At 45.1% G+C, this 19,593-nt stretch overlaps 1 protein-coding gene across 3 annotated transcripts in view; it reads right to left on the bottom strand.

The window, feature by feature from the left end:
- LOC138498116 (uncharacterized) overlaps nucleotides 1-19,593 on the bottom strand; it is a 389,950-nt gene that overhangs the window by 258,890 nt on the left and 111,467 nt on the right. The gene's annotated exons all lie outside the window — the stretch shown is intronic.

Consider the following 19,593-nt stretch of genomic DNA (forward strand, 5'->3'; position numbering starts at 1 on the left):
AGCATGCCTCCACTAACGATGTGCAAGGCCTCCTCTGTAAATGGCACAAGTCTCTGTCTTCACCATTTTGATGGAGAGAAACATGCCTTGCCAAAACACAGATGGTGTGGGCTCGGCCAGTGACTCACAAAGGCATGAGAGAGTGAAACCCATAAGCAACATTGTGGATGATCCAAGCTCCAATCCAAACATAAAATCAATGATGGATTCCCGCTAGCTCTCTCAGCGCATAATGCTCAAAGACGGGTCTGGGAACTTGGGTCAAGTCATCGCTACTTTCCCATTTCAAATATCTCTTCATCGTCTCTTTGGAGGAAGCACCAGAACTGATGGATCTTTCAGTAGGGTAGAGCAAACCCCAGGGGCTCGCACCTAGACCCGGGGCCTCCTGCATGAAGATGATCTATATGGCTATGCAGGCCCTCTCAAGTCATGCAGACCCACTTTGAGACCAGTGCTGCCTTAAGAATGTTCTCCTGGAAATACTCATAAAACTGCTACATGCAAGCCTGCACTCAACAACTTAGCAAATCTCCTACCATAGACTGTCCAGGACCCAGAAAAACCCCTCCCCAGATGGTGTGCGTTCTTCCCACACTAGCTTTACTAAGTGTCTGACAGAAACATTCCAATAAGTCAGTAAACTTGTGTTTGCAAATCTTGGCCCCCAAATCCAAATGATGGATCTACGCTTCTTCCCTTAATAGATTGTAATTCCCAACACTCTAGGCCTGTATTCACTGCCCATTGGAAAGACACCTCTAATTTCTATTCAACTCCTTCCAGGCCCTATTGATGGCTGAGTTTGCTGTATCTCAACGGTTATATGTACTTTTGCACTTACTCTGCCTGTGCAGACTCTTATCGTCTCAGAATTTCAAGGGATCTGAGCGACTGTTTTTTTTCCTCATGTTCCCACCCTCCTTGAGCGCTTTGACACACTTGCCTGTGTATAGACGCTTTGTAAATAAACAATACCAATACCTGTTCCAGGGACCCATTCCATGATCCAGGAGAGCTTGCTTGGTCACTGCTAACTGCTCTTACAGGAAAACAGCCACATCACTATGGACCCTTAAGCTCATAGTGCGCCATAGGCTTTGCCCCTTCGAGCTTCGTATCAGGAAAATCATCGACTTGATCATCCTTTCTCTCTCACCTCCCAAGTGCTCTAAAGAAGCACCTCAGGTGTAGCACTCCCCCCTCAGGAGCCCTACTGTGATCATACCCTGCTCAACCCCACAGATCCAACCCTCCAAATTCCCCAACTGTACCTCCACAGAGGAAACCAAACTCTCTGCCTTGTCTACTAATACCAGTAGGGTGGTGATGGTCACCAGCACATCTGTGAAACCTCTGGCCACATCAGGAACCAGGAGTGGTTGGCCATTCCCTCTGCAGGCACCCTCCTACTGGCTTGTTATGTGGGGCAGGTAAATCCCCTTGTCTCTTTGTCCCTTTTTCCCTCTTGCTCAACACGACAGTGGCCAAAAAAGTGACTCCACTGCACACACTTAACCACCAGTCCAGCTAGACGAGTGGGGACATGAACTTTGGATTGCTCACGCCTCTTCCTAGGGCTCAAGGGTCTGAGAAAAGTCATGGAGGCAAAGCACAGCACCAAGTCCATGCCTCCCAGTGCCCTACCAGTGAGCTGAATATCCTTTAAGAATTCCCTCACACAGGTGGGACAGTACCCTCACTACTCTGTCAGCGGCAATAGCACTTACTTAAATGAAGATCTAAATTAAAATGGATGAACTAAAGTAAATGTCATTCTAATAAAATCTAATGTTTTTTTTAAATTTTGAATTTAGCTGGTGTGCAGTACAGCCATAACCCCCCACGCGGTCAGTACCATGCAAGTGACAATCCTGAGATTAAAACACAGGCAGTTTGGGAGGAGGGAGTGCATCCTCTGCAATATTTGGCCCCACCAGGGGGCCTATTTAATAAAGGTGAGCGCCGGTGTAGAGCGCTTGTGCGACGCTTGTACAGCAGTTTTTTTAAAGTGTACCTGGGCAATTAGCTGATGACAGTCAACATGTTTCATTGAACGTTAATTTGTATTTAAAGAAAAAATGAAAAATAATTCTTCTAGTCTATAGTGCACATTGTCTGCAATGCACAGTCTACATTTAAGTTTTACACTTGAAAGCAACTCAGTAGATGTCAATCAGCTGTGTAGACGTCATCCTCCCCCAACCAATTGTTCCTCTACATTCTGCATTCACCCTCCCCTAAGTGTGCTCCTGTAACATGCAAATTAGGCTGGTGCAAGCCGGCTGCGCTGCTCTTTTAGTGGGGTCTTGCCCTTTATAAAATACTGGGCATTTTGGGGCCTCTCCGAAAGCGCAGCGCAGACTGAAAGTGCGCCCCGCACAGCGTGTGCTTATTAGATAGGCAGCCAGGATCGTGCTTTCTGTCGCAAGCCTGATCACACCAAAATGGGTCAAGTGAAAAGACACTGAGGGCCTGACTCACTGAATTTTTTGCACAGTTGAAGGTGACTTTGCACTGCTGACTAGTGACTTTGCACTGCTGACACAAACCCTGGTTCATGGAACTGTGCAAAGTGTATTTTTGTAATGCAAAGTCAGTGCAAGTGGTCATTTGAATGACTTTGCACTGCAAAAATACACTTTGCACAGTTCCATGAATCAGGGTTTGTGTTGGCATTGCAAAGTCACTTTTCAGCAATGCAAAGTCACCTTGAACTGTGCAAATAATTCCATGAATCAGGTCTTGAGAACCTCAGTCATTTTGGGCAAAACTCCACAAGGAAATATCTGACCAAAGACATCACAAGAGATTCACCCGAAATTCAACCACATTTCACGAAAAAGCTTTCCTTTTTGACAGTCTTTCAGCTGCTAATATTTAGAAAAAGGAGCCTCCCACCGTCCCAGTAAGGGACCGGGCACTGATCGCTTTATTGCAAATGTCCTCAGACCTTTGAAGTCACATCCACACCCTCAAACTAACTCACCCACAAAAAGGCAACATAAGGATCTGATGGCAACCAATGAGTATGCCTGAAGCCAGCTGACCAAATGCCCAGAAGCAAAGATTTCTATAGTGTGTTATGAAACTTTGCAAATAAATACATACATTTGGAGCCAGAGAGGGTGCAGGCAAACATGCTCGCCGAGTGCTCTTGGCTACTAGATGGGAGTTGTGAAGTGCATTCACATCCTAATAGGAGATCTGTACTTTCAAGGTGCATGGTAAAACCTTATTTTTTTTTATTATTATTTATTTATTATTTGATGCAGTTGGCAAACCAACTTTTCAAATATTGAACCTTCAACAATACAATATGACAGCAAATTTAGAAAATTAATACAATACATCCAAAAACTGCATACAATTCCAGTAAAGATTGTACAATGTATCATATTCATAATAAATTAAAAATTCAATTTTTCCTACACAAGAGAAGGACCTTGCTCACACTTTACACTCTCAAATTCCAGGCAATACTATGTCTAAAAATTGTACAATGGCAATCTGAACAGTTAATCTCGAATTAGAAAATAGGATGTTCCAAATTTGATCATGATCTACATCATTTTGTACAATGAGTTTCTTTCCAAAACATTTAGCCCTAATGACTTCTAATACAGTGCACTCGATTATAAGATGTTGTAGAGTTTCCCTCTGTTCCCTGACCAAGCAGAAGCGACAATAGTTTTGCTCTTTTGGTATTAATCGCCTTCTACACAAGAGGTCTCTTGTTTCATGCTGATTCAATCTAAATTTTAGTAATTTACGACGATGTGAGTGTGGTGGGAATTTTACCAAATAGTCAGCTATCACACCATACCTTCTGGAGCCAAAAGCATTGGAATTAAAATCCTTGAGTTTTGTACATAGTGCCATGTTGCCAATCCAATCATACTCGTCGATCTTTCTTTTTGCACAATCTGGGTTGGTTAACAGGAGCTCAATTGTTACTGCGGCATCAGCTGCTGCGTTTAGGGTATGGTACCGCCACTTTCTCGATAAGCCGTCATTAGCTGAAAATATATTGTATGCTAAAATATTTAAAAGAGATGGCTTCTCCATTCCTTCTAATAATTTCCGCAACATGGCACACTGCTTCCATAATACTTGGGAGTGCAAAGATGCTAAGCCTAATTCAAATCGCAGCAGCGCCAAAGGTGTCCCGGGCGACAATGATAAGACTGCTTTCCAGTATTTTGCTTCCCATCTGTCCCAAAAGTAACAGTCTTGCGGGGCCTCGACCCCATTCAATATAATCGGGACTACCTTTGACTTGTAAAAGGCTATGACATGTTTTAATGAGAACTTCCCAAATTTTCTTAAAAGTATCTTTGACTGTGAGATCAACGGACCTAATTTAGATTTAATCTCACAAGTTTGAGTTTTTAGAGTTTTATGCTGTTCAATATACACTCCTAGATACTTATATCTTAGCACCACTGAGAGTTCACATTGATGTAGATACCACCTTAAATTATATTTCTTTGAGATATTATTGCAGATTAGGATTTGCGATTTGGCCTTGTTCACAATTAGGTTGTTAGCTATTGTGTAAGTTTCTAATTGTGTCAGCATATTTTGTAGGCCAATGGGTGTTGAGAAAGCAAAACCAAGTCGTCTGCATATGATAAATATGCTATCTTTTGGTGGCCAATGCGAGGCGCGTCAGTAGTACAATTCGTCAATATAGGACCCAAATCTAAAATGAAAAAAATAGAACAGAAATGACGCTAGGGCACAGCCCTGCTTCACACCCCTGTGCGTAAAAATTGGGGGTGACAATTTGCCTTCCAAATTTAGTTTCACACGCATAGAAGTATTCATATGTAATTGCAATACCAAATTCATTAGAGATGGAGGACAGTGATGTTGTTTAAGTTTACCTACAAGTATTGATCTATCTATTGAGTCAAACGCTGACTTAAAGTCAATAAAACCTAAGTACAATTGGCAGCCACCATCCACTTGTTTTGATTGAATTATTGAAAGGGCCATGATGTTAGGAATCGTTCCCATTCCTTTTACAAATCTGAACTGGACCGTATCTTTGAGTTGGCTATCGGACACCCACTTATTGAGCTCCTTCAGAATGAGTCTGCAGAATATTTTGCTCGAAGCATCTAACAGTGATATCGGGCGCTAGCTCTCAGGTAATTTGTGATCGCCTTTTTTATAAATGGGTATTGGGTTCGCTTCAGTCCAAGACTTTGGTAGTATTTGGTGCTGATTCATGGCTGAAAATATTTTGAAGAGAATTGAGCCCCATATTTCCAAATGTTTTTTTCATTATATAGTTGGATATCCCATCAGTGCCCACAGCTTGTGAGTTACTCGAGGTCATAATTAATTGTTTTATGTCGACCAGGTCCAATTGTAACCAAAACTTTGAATTTCCCTGGTGTAAGATCAAAGGTTGAGAATTAAGGGGTAGTGCGTATAACTGCTCAAAATGGTTCACCCACTGATGTACTTCCACCACTGAAGATTGCATGTCCATTTGGTGATTATTGGTAGCTTGATTTAGTGAGGCCCACATTTGTGATATGTTTTTCTGTGCTAACGTAGTTAACATATACACACCATCCCTTTGGTATAAGGTTGCTCGGTATTGCAGGCGCCAATTGTTATATGTTAAATGCTCTTTTGGTGAGGACCGTTCGGACAGACGGAGAAAGCCTTGCTAACCTTCTTCGTTCCACGCAATATGCGGTTTTCCTATTCTGAAGGGACTTATCAAACGTGTGCAAGTGGACCCTTCTTTTTGAGTCAAAAGATTTTTATTGACTAACGGCTTGCATCACATCACTATAGATATGATATGATAGTTTATTTATATATATATATATTTTTTTTTTATTGGTTTGTTACAAACCTTTAAAAAGATAGAGGAAAGGAAAAGAGAAGAAAAAGAAAAGGAAAAAAACAGAAAAAAACATTAAGAAAATTCTTAATAGAAGGTCCACAAAGGGAGCTCCAATCTTAGAATAGAGCGTAAGTAATCATTAAGACTAGAGGATTGAGATGAATAAGACATGAATCGAGTCTTTGCAACCCAAGCTTATTCTTCGATTGCCGATAGTGATTCAAGCTGAAATTAGGACGTCTTTACTGTCATTTTCGTATTTTTCCAGCTTTTCATTCATCTTTTCCAGAAAAAAGGTCAGATCAAGCGTTAGGCTGCGTTCCGAATCTTGATACATCAGAGCCCACCAATCCTCAATAGACAAAGTTGGTCTTGTCATAATATGTCTTCTCAAGTGAGTAGATCGCTCTTGTCGCAATTGAGTACAGAACAATGTGAGATGTTTTAATGTTTCGATTTCTTTCCCGCATAAGCGACAGGACAACATTTGATCTCCATTGATTCGTCGAATTGCTAACGTTTCCCTTGTTGGAAATTGATTTAGACGAAATTTCATGTACAGAAGTCTACGTGTCGTGTCTGGAAATTTTAGCAAGTAGGATTGAGTAGCATTCAGTTTTCTTGCTTCAGCTGGGCAAGTTCTCATAATTCTGTGAGCTCCTCGAATGTCGACTGTATCGATCCAATCTTGTTGCCATAATAATGATTTTACTTTGCCAGGATTCGCATGAAGTAACTCTCTGTTGGTACTTAGATCGTTTAAGATGTTATCACAGCGTTTTAACCATTGGGGCAAAATGCTGTTTATCGGACCTAAATCTGCGTTAGACAGAATCTGGTATTGAGGCGCAGTTGGAACAATGGTTATTTTCCTGAATTCAGACAAGGGAGACCATGATACCATTGCGTTGATTGACAACAGGCTTAGCTCGTATCTTATACAGGCTGTTGGAATGCCTGTTGGAAGGCGCAGAACTTTGGTCCAAAAATGGTGTTCGAGCGATGACCATAGGTTGTCTGAGCATCCCAAGGCACAGTTGGCTCCATATGTTATTACCGGAATGAATTTCATTTTAAAGAAATCCATAACAGGTTTTAACAAGTGTTTTCCAAATTTCTTATTTAATAAGCTGGCTTGTGCAGTTAGTTGTTTGCATTTGTCCTTTATTTTCGCTACCCATGGAGAGTCATTGATACTAGAGCTCATGCACATACCGAGATACATGGTCTGATCAACGCTTGTTAATGACTCATTCCCAATTTTCCATTTAAACTTCTTCAAACCCTCTCTCTTTTTGTGTTTTTGAAGATCTTGCAGAGTTAGTATTACTGATTTTTTGGTGTTCACAGTTAGTCCATTTTGCATGACATATTGATCGAGTATAGACAGTTTTCGTTGCAGGCCTATTGGGGTTAAGTCCAGTAGGACTAGGTCGTCCGCATACAGAAGCCAATTTACCTCGTTTCCATTTATTTTTGGAGCGAAGGCGTTGTTGTTTTCAAATGCGGTCCCTAAGTCCGAGATGAACAGGTTGAATATTGTGGCTGCAAGTGGGCAACCTTGTTTAACTCCTCGGTAAGTTTTTATTGGCTCAGAAAGAAGGCCTTGTTGATTTAATCTCACTCTTATCACTGTATCAGTGTGAAGAGCTTTAATCGCCAGGAGTAAACTAAGAGGGCAGTTCCAGGTCGCCATTTTCTTCCACAATAATTCCCGGTTAATACTGTCGAATGCCTGGGATAGGTCCACAAATGCAAGATAGATTTTCTTATTTGCTCTTATAGCGTCCATTTTTAAGAGATTAAGCATTAGCAGGTTTAGGCCACAGCCAACGCCTCGGACAAAGCCAGTTTGTCGGAGATCCATGTGTTTTGTGGATTCAATCCATTTATTCAGTTGATTTTGTAGCTGGGTAGCAAAGATTTTTCAGAGGACATCTAGTAAGGCTATAGGCCTGTAGTTTTTGGGATCTGCTCTATTCCCGTTCTTAAAAATGGGGACTATGATTGCGGATTTCCAGCTAGATGGTATATAAGCTTCTTCCGCGATTTTTGTGAAGAGAAGCATGAGGAACTTAGACCAGCCCTCTGGATTTTGTTTTATTAGGTGGTTGGAAAGACCATCCGGACCCGGTGCTCTTGAAGAAGATGCTCGTAATATAGCCTGTGTTATACTCTCGTTGTTGAACTTTAAATCTCACTTAGATAGCTTCGGAAGTTCAGGCTCAATTGTAGAGCTGTTTTTTTCCGTAGACCGAGTTAAAATGAACAAGCCAATCTGCTTGTGTGACCATGTTTGTCTGAGTTGCGCTTTGTTGACAGTTCTTGTTATTAATTAACTTCCAAAAATCAGCTGAGTTCCTCTTGCTTAGAGACATTAACATGGCTTCACTGTCCTGTTGAAATTGTATTGATTTATGCGAAATTAGCCAATTTTTATATTGCTGTTTTGAGGCTTTTTTTGCAAGGTGACGCTGGTCGAGATCTAGTTGTGCATGCTGTCTTAGTTCTTTCCTCAATTGCCTCTTTCTTTCTGCAATTTCATGGTTATAACAGTGTTTTGGAGCAAAGGCTGGTTTTTTTGAGCCATGTTGAATTATCATAAACTGATTTAAAACTGCGGTGTATTCAAGGCTGGAGGCCCTTGAATTTATTATGTAGTTATGATATGAATCTGTGATCCGCTCCACCTCAGATGGCTTTATTTTTAAGCGAATTCTATTAGATTCTACTTCAACCTGGCTCTTCCAGAAGTTAGGTTTCACTACAGATGGAGAAAGCAAAGTCAGCGTTAATTTGCTGTGGTCGCTATTAAGGTCTTCTAAGACAGTTAGTGCCACTGCTCTTTGATTTAGATTATCAGAGATAAAAAAGTAGTCTATGGTGGACGATGACTTCCCATGTTTCCATGTTTTTTGGGCTGGTGTGTCTCCATTAATGTTCCCATTCACCATTGTGATGTTTCTTTCTAATAAAGCTAAACACCATTTTGCTGCCAGTTTTTGGATTGAGGTTGAAGCTACGGTGTCTTGCACATCCCTTATGCACGATAGGTTCAAGTCACCACACAAATTATGTTAGGTGCTTGTTGCTCGCTGTTAATGGCATCGATTAAATCCAGCACTATATTCATAAATTTGTTTGTACCTGCTTCTTTATGGTGCCAATACAAGTTGATTATATTCAACTGGGTTTTGGTTTCTTTCCCAGAGTTCGGTGAAATTGCTTCTATGATTGTATGTTGGATGTAAGGAGTAAGATTGTGGGAACTTTTCACTTTCCATCCCGTGTTTTTGCCACCATTGTTATTAGCCCAGCAGACGGTCGCCCTTTTTTTCTCGATATGGCTGGGTTCATGACTATTTCATATTCATCCGACAATGGACACAGGGTGAGCCACGTTTCCTGCAGGAAGATCACTGACTGATTCAAGGGACTTTTATTTAATTTATTGAATAAATGCATGAATCCTCGGGTGTTCCATGAGAGGACGTGCATATGGGGACTACTAGGTCCCTGATGGCGTTAGCTGGCTTGTCCTCCCAGGACTCCAGCAAGCCAGTTCCAGTTTTTTATTGTATTATTGTTCTCCAAGATTTGCTGATCATTGGTATGGTCATTTGCAGCAGCGGAAGTAGTTCCTAAAATTGTAATTTTGATGTTTTCTCCCATATTACGGATGTTTTTTTCCTGTATCAGACCATTTTGTTCCTTGTTAGTTTCCGGCTTGTTAAGCAGTGTCGTAGAGGCGACTTTAATGGGAGAATTTAAGTTAACACTGTTTCCAAGTGTAGCCTTATAGGGTAAGGACGAAGTGTTGACTATTGCTTCTCTTACCTTTGTCGAACATGTATCCACAGCGTTAGTTTGAGACATTTCATAAATATCAAAGCCCAAAGAAACGAAACCGCATTTAGGAGTAAATCGCAGACAAGTCTGGAGTTTATATGTAAGCAGACTCTGTCATTTTGATGGTCATTGATAAAGTCTACTGTTTGAATGTCGTTGGACTCAATTGACCGAAGTCCTGGTACATGATGTAAAAGTCTAAGGACGTTATTTCGGTTCAAAGTTAGACCATCTTTAGTGTCCAATATTCTTTCCAGTATTAACTTATACTTAGCACAATTTCCGAATTTATCTTTGGTTGCGAGAAGGTTTTGTTGATTTTTATTAACCTGATTAAATGTTACAATTTTTTTATGATCCTTCAAGATGGGCCGAATTGAAGGGCTCGGCGTATCGGTCAAATTTGATTTTGTTTTGAAGTTTCCTTTATCCTGCATTCTCCTGGTCCCAGTCCAGCAGGTTGGGCTAATTTCCGTTGTTGATTTTTGGGCTTCATTTCGATCACCCAAACGTCTTCTTTTTTCGGCCATGGTTTCAAATTTATTGGAATTTCCAGCGGGGATCAACAGGATTTCTTCTGTTGGCGGGAGTATTAATTCACAAATTCGGCCAGTACCAGCTCGAGGTTCCCCATTCGCAGGATTTGGCCTGTCAGTTTTAGCCAGGTCATCAGGGCTTAGGGTTTTTTGTGCCACCTCCTCGTCATCTAATTCTGCATTAATCTCGTCTTCATAAACTGACAAATTTAGGAGCTCTTCCACATCAGGTTCGGAACTTTCATCTAGCACAATTGTTGGTCCTGATCGGTCTGGGCTCTTTTGCGATGCATCGATATTGATCTTTTTTGGTGGTTCACTTACTTTGTCTGTATTAACAAATAAGTTGACTGATTTTAAATTTCTTAGAAACTTCCTTGATCCCGTATTGTTACATTTTCGTTTGCATTTTTGGTTCTTTTGTTTTTTTTCCTGTTGTTTGTTTACATCAGCGGTGTGTGCTTTCTGGAATATTCCATACGTTTTGTCTTTCATTTCTGTGCAATGGCTTAGTTCTTGATCTGAAGGACCTATAATTCCTTCTGTGTTAACGGACGTGGATGACACTGAGGTACTTCTATCTACCAGGTTGTTAACTGGACAAGTAGATGAAGTATTTGAGGAGCTTGTAATACCTTCTGCGCTAGCAGAAGTGGATGACACTGGGATGTTGATACCCGCAATGCTATTCTCTGTGGAAGTAGATGAAGTATTCGAAGCGGGTTTCATCACGGCTTCAGTTTGCTCAGCGAAGGATGATGTGGAATTTACAACTAGCGAATGGTTATCAGGATCAGTAGCCCAGGCTGACAATGGTGTGTTCTTTGATACATCTGTTTGTGACACGTCAGAAGGAATAGATCCCTCTTTTGTCGATCTTTCATCACATTTAGAAGACCTGTTGGGAATGTTCCCAGTCGACGACATTGAGTGAGGTATGAGGGTCGGTACCTTTTCTTGACCATTCAGTCTTAGTAGTACATTATTGGTCCTTTGCGACGTTTCTGGGTCATCATTTCGATGAAAACAACCATCCCGTGAGGTTGAGGGAGTGTTTGTCACTTGAAGTATCGGCTCAGAAATTCTGGAGGCAGGCCGTGGCTCGTCATACATTCTTTTTAATAATTGGGCCGGTTTCAGCAAGCTTAACGCCTCTAAAGTTATTTCGGACATTAGACGTTTCTCATCAACGTTTAAACGTTTCTGGTCCGCAAGGTCTCTGGTTATGGTTTCAAGTCTTTGGATACAATCCAGCATTTTCGTGTTTTCCACAATGTGCAGCGGTTCTACTGCTGCGAGCTTGGTGTTTGCCAAGGCTGTAAGTGCTGTTAGATCTTTAACTTTGTCACTTAGTTGCTCATAAAGTTTGAGCATTGGGGCCATGGCTATGGTCAGCGAAGACAGAACAAAAGGTCCAAGATCATGTAGGGCGTCTTTCACAAAGTTTTGTAGCTTGAGGTCTTTCAGAGTTTGAGAGGCGGATTTCCTGTAATTATAAGCTTTCCCTTTGTGAGGCTGATGTCTGATGGGTGAATCATTCAATGATTCGTCCAAAGATGAAATATCAGACAGCTCTTCATTACATGCGGATATAGTCGGCCTTGTGTTAATTTTCTTGTTGCCTGTAGATGACATTGATGAAGTTTGGGAGCCGGGTATTCGATTCCATTGTTTCCTGTTTTGGGAGCATGGTACAGGAGGAGATACACTAGAGGCAATTCGTCTTCTTTTGCTGGGACGCTTTAGCCATTCGCTTCTCAATCGCATATTATCCGCAAGCTCATTTGCCATAGGACAGGGTTCAGAAGGAAGAGATCCGCTGTTAGCATCACTAACGCTAGCTATTGATTTTGCGTTTATAGAGCTATTCATTTTTGTTAAGTCCACAAGAAGTTTATTCACTATGGCCAGGGAATTATTTTTTCGTTCATGTTGTGTTTTAGAATCGTTAGGGTCTATGCAGTTAGTGGAAAGCAGGCTGTTTTTAGCTAATCCAAAGTCTTGTTCCTCTGCTTCGGTCGTAGATACAGACAAATTGTTTGTCTGGGGCCCGGTGGCAACGACTCTTTCTTCCATCTCATATAAAAATCTATTACAAGACAATGGACTAACATAGGCCCTCATTACGACCCTGGCGGAAAGTGACTGACCTGACCGCCATAGCGTAAATAGCGTTTCCGCCATTGCACGACGGAGCAAAGTGCGGCTCATTCCGACCCATCGGGCACGAGCACCACGCCATGGCGGAAGTGCAAAGTCCGCGATGGCGGAAATGACCCCAAAACGGCCCACACCGCTGCCGTACGGCGCCCTAGGTGCAATTCCGCCACCCATCTTAGCGGTCACCGCAATGAGCGGCAATCGGAAAGTACGGTGGCCGTAAATATACGGAAACGGAAGTAAAAACATGGTCCCGGAACGGGAAACAGCACGCCGTACACCTATAAAAACACAATTTCCACACAACCATTAAAAATACTACCCTGAGACTCATCCCAACCCGTCATCCACCCTAGTGAAACCAAGAAAAATGGGAAAAGTAGCGAAGAAAGCGTGCGACCGCAAGCGGCAGGTCCACTTCTCCCGTGAGGAACTCACCGTGCTCACAGAGACCCTCCAGGAGAATGCTGCCGTCGTCTTCTCGACGCAAATGACCAGGACGGCACTTGCGAACAAGAAGGCCATATGGGCCCTGGTGGCACAGCGGGTAAGTGCGGTGGGGACCGCACCCCGCAACCCACAGCAATGCAGAAAGCGATGGGACGACTTGCGGATACGCGTACGGAGCATACTATCCCCCAACCGTAACATTGCCACAGCTACCGGGGGAGGATCGGAATCACCCATCAAGTTGACCCCCTGGGAAGAAATCTGTGCCTCCACCATTGGAATGGAGAGTATAGAGGGAGTCGGAGGGATGGAGAAAGGAGTGCAGACATTCGAAGAATCAGGTAGGTGGGCCAAATAAAACAATGCCAAATCCACAATGTCCAATCATGTGAAGTACCATGTGTCCACATAGTGCAACAGTAACACATGTCCAGGAGAACGTCCACATACATAGGCCTGATAGCACACTTTAAAAGTCACATTAAATACATAAATAATTAAAAATCCTAAAAACACCCTCTACACGTGCAGCAGGCACACCCTAGCTGCAGGCTGCAAAACAACTGCATCCTCAATCCACACAAAAATGAAACCACCTCCAAGGCCCCAACCCAAATCACCCTCAGGTACCACCCCAATGCATGTGATACATTGCCATTCCAATTTCCACAGACCCATTTATAACGCTCGCCCTCCTTTACTCCACCACAGGGTCCGATTCAAACGACGAGCTCCAGGACACCCCTACAAGCACACCTGCAAAGAGGGCCAAGACCAACGGCCAAAGACCCTCCACCTCAGCTGCACGCATCAAGACACGGCAGCAGCACAAATCAAGTGGCAGCACACAGGAGGGAACTTCAACAGGCACCCCAGCAGCCAGCATGCCCACAACAGCACCACCACAGGTCCCCCCAATGGATGCCACAGAAGGCACTGCTTCTGGTGGCAGCAGCACCATAGGTGACACTGCATTAATGGCAGCATGCTCCGACACAGAAAACGGGGATGTCGAAGTAAGATCCATCCATGACCTGTCTCAATCCCCCTGTCTGTTCCATCCCGTACACCATGAGGATACCACGCAGGGGCACCCACAAGACGACGACTGGCCATCCCCCACAAGCCCTGTGGCAAGGCAACATGAGGTGACCAGCCCCTCTGTGACACCACCGCAAATGGCCATGGCACAGCAGAGGCAACAGTCCCTCGACCAGGTGATCGTGCAACAGCAGCAACTGGCCACGCTCCTCAAGGACCATGCTGATGAATGTGGGGGCACTAAGGCAGCCATAGAAACATCAACTGAGATACTTAGGGCAGAAATGGAGAGAAGTACAGAGACACTAAGGGCACAAATGGAGAGAAGCACCGAGAGCCTGAGAGTAGAAATGGAGAGAAGCACCGAGAGCCTGAGAGTACAAATGTAGAGAAGCACCGAGAGCCTGAGGGGGGAACTGCATGCGACGTCCAAAGACGTATGTGCTGAACTTGCCGCTGTGCGCCGTGTGCTCACTGAGCTCTCACAAACCCTTAGGGACATGCATGGACGTGAGCAGGCAGAGACATCATCCGTTGCAAGTTCCGTCCAGGGCAGCCCCCAACGTAGATCTGGGAGGAACCTGCGCTCCACAGGCAGGGGTGCCCCTGATACCCGGAGAGGGGGCTTGCAATAGCGACTGCCCACTGACAATGAGCATCTTTGGACACTGGTGTTCGGGGGGGAGGTAGGAGGGTGGAGGGGGTGTGTTGGGCTCACTTGGGTGGCGGGTCGATGGGGTGTGTAACATGAATTCACATATGCCATAAACAATGCACGATCATCCAATGAGATGTGTGGACATTGATCTTTGTGTACGAGGCCATTATAGGCGTACAGTCCATATTGTGCATGTTCCAGACACACACAGTGCCACAAGTCCCGTGTCCATGTATCAGCCACCAGGCGTGAGTGCTAGAAGCATGCATCTATGATATGCTGACGAATGTCACGGCCCTCCTGTGCCTCGCAGACTCCTTGAGGTGCTGCCACATCCCCACCCTCATCATGGCCATCTTCAGGTGCTTGAAGTTCTGCGTCAGGGGGCATGGGCACATTTCTACGTACGCACATGTTGTGTAGCATGACACATGCCATGACCATCTTTGCAACCTTCTCATGGCGGTACAGGAGTGCCCCGCCAGACCTGCTGAGGCAGCGGAAACGAGTCTTCAGTAGGCCGAATGCCTGTTCTATGACTACACGGGTACGTGAGTGGGCATGGTTGTAGTCCTCCTCATGCTGGTCCTGTGGGTTCCGGAGTGGTGTAAGGAGCCATCTCTTCAGTGGATACCCGGCATCACCTGTATGTGGACAATAAAGGATGTTTGTGGAATGACATTGCTACGTACGCACCCCCCCCCCTTCCTGCCAGGTCATTGCCGCATCACATACCCCACATTATCATGCTTGAAATGAGACTCACCGAGTAGCCAGGATCTGTTCCCTGCGTGTCGCTCCATGTAGCGTGGTATTGTAGAGTTCCTCAAGACCATAGAATCATGGGTTGATCCAGGAAATCGGGCACAACAATGTGTAATGATCCTGTTGGAGTCACACACCATTTGTACATTCAGAGAATGAAATTGTTTTCGGTTGCGGTACTGGGCCTCCATGGCATGTGGGACGACCAATTCCACATGGGTGCAGTCGATGGCACCAATGCAACCCGGTATGCCGCCAAGTGCATGGAATCCCACTTTTGCGTTCGTAATTTCCTGCTCCGAGCGTGGTAGAGAGATGTAGTCGTCTGCGTGCCTCAGGAGGGCATCGAGCACTTGCAATAGTGTCCGTGAGAACAGTGGCTGTGAAATGCCATGCAACTGTCCGACTGTGTGCTGGTAGGTGCCTGTGGCCAGGAAGTGGAGTACAGACACCACCTTCAGTAGGGGTGGGATGGCGGTTGGGCTATCTATCATGCTGACAAGGTCAGCCTGTGTCATGTCCACAATGGCGGTTATGGTGTCCCGGTCCAAACGGTAGAGGGTGTGGATCTGCTCATCAGTGAGGTTGAACGGATGTGCTCGGAGGCGTGGGATTTCGGGCTGCCTGCGTGGTGGTAGTGGCTGTGCTGGCGGCCCTTGCTGGCCCTGCCTTGCCCTCCTCCTCCTCCTGCGTCTCCTCCGTGCGGCCGGTTGTTGTAGTAGTTGGGGTTCGTCTTCTTCTTGAAGTTGGAGTACTTGCAGTGCTATCAGGTCCCCCAGGGCCAACATCGCTAGTCCTGCCGGTAGCATTTCTGAGTGGGTGTGGTTGTGGGAGGGGTTTGGGTGTGCAATTTATGTGTTTTCAGGCTGTATAGCCTCCACCTGTGGTGATTCATTCCACCTGTGCAAGCTGCAATCCCCTTTGGGCGAGCACGTCCCGCACACAACGCTGCAATTCGACGAATGGCATCTTGCTATTACAATCATGTATTTGTTCCCGATGGCAGTGTAATATTGGTTGATATGTTCATTCTGCTATGGTCCCATTGTTTCACATACTATCTTTGCAGTCGCGAACAGACTTGTGAAGGGTCAGTGGAACGTAGTACTCGAGTAACGGTGGATCCTCATGCAACACTGTACCGAGGTTCACCGACGGGCGGGGCGTCCCATTTGTGAGTGAAGCCAGTTGCCATTTTCACACACAGCCGCACTAGATGGATTAATTTGTGATTTCAAGCGGTCACAGATGCCTTTTCGACGTGATGTTGCAAATGAGGAATTCGAAGGACGGCGCTTTCGGTTTTCAGCTAGCGGCGAGGAGATGCCCACAGGTCTGACTGCAAATATAACGTTCTATTGTTCAATGTCCTTGGGACAGGGGCCATGGCGAGAATGCAATGATTGATATGAATAGTATGGGATGCGCAATAGCGTAGTGGACGATGAGGCCGGACGTTCCCAAATACATGTTACTTCACAACACTGGAATTACGGGCTGGAGCACAGTGGATTTTGCAGACTGCATAACGCACAGACTCAATGGAAATTTCACATGTTATGTGAGTATGAAATCAGGCGTTTTCATTACGGGATGAGGGAATGATGTATGGATGCATGGACAGATGATTTAATACAGAGTTTGCCATGTACAGGGCTTCTTGGAATCTATCCACCTCCCCTGCGCTATGTGATGCAGTGCTGCCATAGTGGGACCATCGTCTATCTGCCCTTGTTGAACCCTCCCTGTCTCGACGCGCCTTCAAACACTTGTGTCTATGCACGTTACTAATCCCATCTGATGGATTCTGTTTTAACAGACGCATGCACAAAAACACTCCTTTGTAATAGTGTTTTCACCTCGATATATATAGTTATGATTCGCAAGTGGTTTTTGGGTGGAAATAATCCTTTGGAGTGGGCTAGCATGCATATGGCTGTAGATTTAGTGTGATCATTGAAGTGAGTAATTCTAATGAAGTTCGGATGCCCATACTATTCTTTTTCATTTCATTTGGGTGACAGGTATCTCCTCCCCTTTTGCCACTGCCATCTGTATGCCACTCCTGCAGATGGATTTTACTCCCGACACCTGCTGCTTCGTGTTAATCAGTGGAGCACCATTTCGATCTTATGGGACGATCGCCAATGGGCCACATGCCCTTACGCAGTACTAGTGGCTAGGAGCAACATTTCGGCCTTTCAGCTGGACTAGTGCCTACCTAATGGGACGGCCCTGCGGTTCTAGGCGCTTCCATGTTGCCTTTTTGAACGTGAATGTTGCCCCTGTGTACCATGAAGGAACAGGGCGTCACACAAGAAGAAGCTGGTCATTTATTGCGGATGCAGCCCACAATGATGAAATATATTTTGGAGTTCATGACCTAATGGCTGTATGGGCTTGGTGATTTTGTTGTGCATTAAATTTCTATTCTGATATGAACCGTGTAGCGTTCTTCTTTGCAAGTGATGTAGCATATTCCTATTTGTGGAGCGATGTATTGTGAGGAGATCTGCATTGGGTTCCAGCTTCGGAGTATAGTTGCGTGGTACTGTACTGGGCGCGTTTGCCTACGAAGCCCAGTGAGGTCAGGGATAGGGGCTGCCAATATGACTGTTTTAATGATGTCATGCTCAGGGGCGGGGGATTAGCATTTGTGTAACAGATGCCGGTCAGCCAGGTGGATTGGTGGAATGATGTGATTATCAGAATATGGCTGGTCACAGGTGCCTGTGTTCGCGTGCGTTTCTTGGAGGAAGACTGAGGTCATGTCCATTTGAATAGCTTCTGTATTCGTGCCATCTGTGCCCTGCAGCTCCCATTGGCCCCTCTTGAGATGAGCCTGGCTGCTCAGTCACTCTGCCAACTTGTGTGGTACATGCTTATGCTGATGGTTGGTTTGTTTACTGGCAGGAGTACAGGGCTGGTGCAGTCTCACTCAGGATACTGCTTTGAATGTTGCCTTACACTGGTGTCAGTCGATGGGGGGGCCTGTTTTTGTTTGTCTCATTTTTCTGTTCATGTTGCTGGACTTGAACCTTCACATGCCTGTGCTGCATCAGTGCGGCAATGGTGCCATGGCAAATATGGATGGCCACTCACAAGGCACTTGGAGCCCCTAGATTCATTTGTTCGTTGGCATGCATGGGTGACTTGTACATTTCACTGGTTGCATTGTGTGACTTCATTGCACCTACGAGGAGTTGTACAATGTGCCAGGGAGTGGTGTACAGGCACTCAGTAGGGCCGTTTACGGTTGGTTCGCGATGCCGTACTTCTCACCATGGCGGAATGGTACTTTCCGCCGTGCTTGATGGCGTTAGGTGCATGTCCGCTAGGGTCAGAATTCGCGTACCGTTGCGCCATGGTGGTAATTACGGTTTGGCATGGCGCGCGTGCGCGTACTTGGTGCAGTTAGCGTTGGCGTTCACTACGGTGTCGCTAATGGCATCGTACTTTACGGTGACGGGTCATGATCGCACCGAGCGCTATTCGATGGCTGTATTGCATTTCCGCCATCGTTTTTCGATTTCCGCCAGGGTCGTAATGAGGGCCATAGTCTTTCAGGGGATGGTCGGGGGTGGGCTTAGAAGGCAGTAGCGAACATCCAGTGAACGAAGACATGGGCAGCAGGGAATTCGTATCGGAGGTACAATCAAGCCAAGAGCCAGTGGCTTCCGAGGTTAGCCGTTGGATTTTTTGGTTGGTTGGAGCTCGCATATCGTCTGTTTGCGGTACAACTCCTGGTGAATGTACAGGCCTTACCATGTCAGCAGGTGGTGTGGATAAGGAGTAGTCGCTATCCGGATTAACAATGTCAACTGCGAATGCGGATTCACCCATTAATGGGGTACCGCTTTCAGCGAGGTGATCTACACTTGGGTTCATGTAACTCAGCACATGTCCGTTTTCGTCTCTCTGTGGTTCACTGCTAGGAGGCTCCCCTTCATACTCCTCGTACCCTCTACCCGCTGAGTTAATACTGAGGGGTTCTATGTTTTCTAAGGCCAATGAACTATCGGGGGGAGGACTAGTAGCTAACTCAAAGTCTAGCTCGGTATGCAATCGGTTTGCAAAAGAATTGGTATCCTTCAAAACTCTCGCACCGCTAGCGTGGGTGCTCAGATCTTCCATTAGCGCGCAAGGCAGTGTTATTATACGTGCAACTGGGGAGGAGAGGGTTTTGGATTTCCTTACTTGGTTTCTCCCTGCTGATATGGTGTTGATGGCAAAGCGGTTCCAGGTCACAGCTTGAGTACCCTCAG

Source organism: Ambystoma mexicanum, chromosome 5q (genome assembly GCF_040938575.1).
Source record: "Ambystoma mexicanum isolate Mex_15411 chromosome 5q, UKY_AmexF1_1, whole genome shotgun sequence".
Classification (NCBI taxonomy): Eukaryota; Metazoa; Chordata; class Amphibia; order Caudata; family Ambystomatidae; genus Ambystoma; species Ambystoma mexicanum.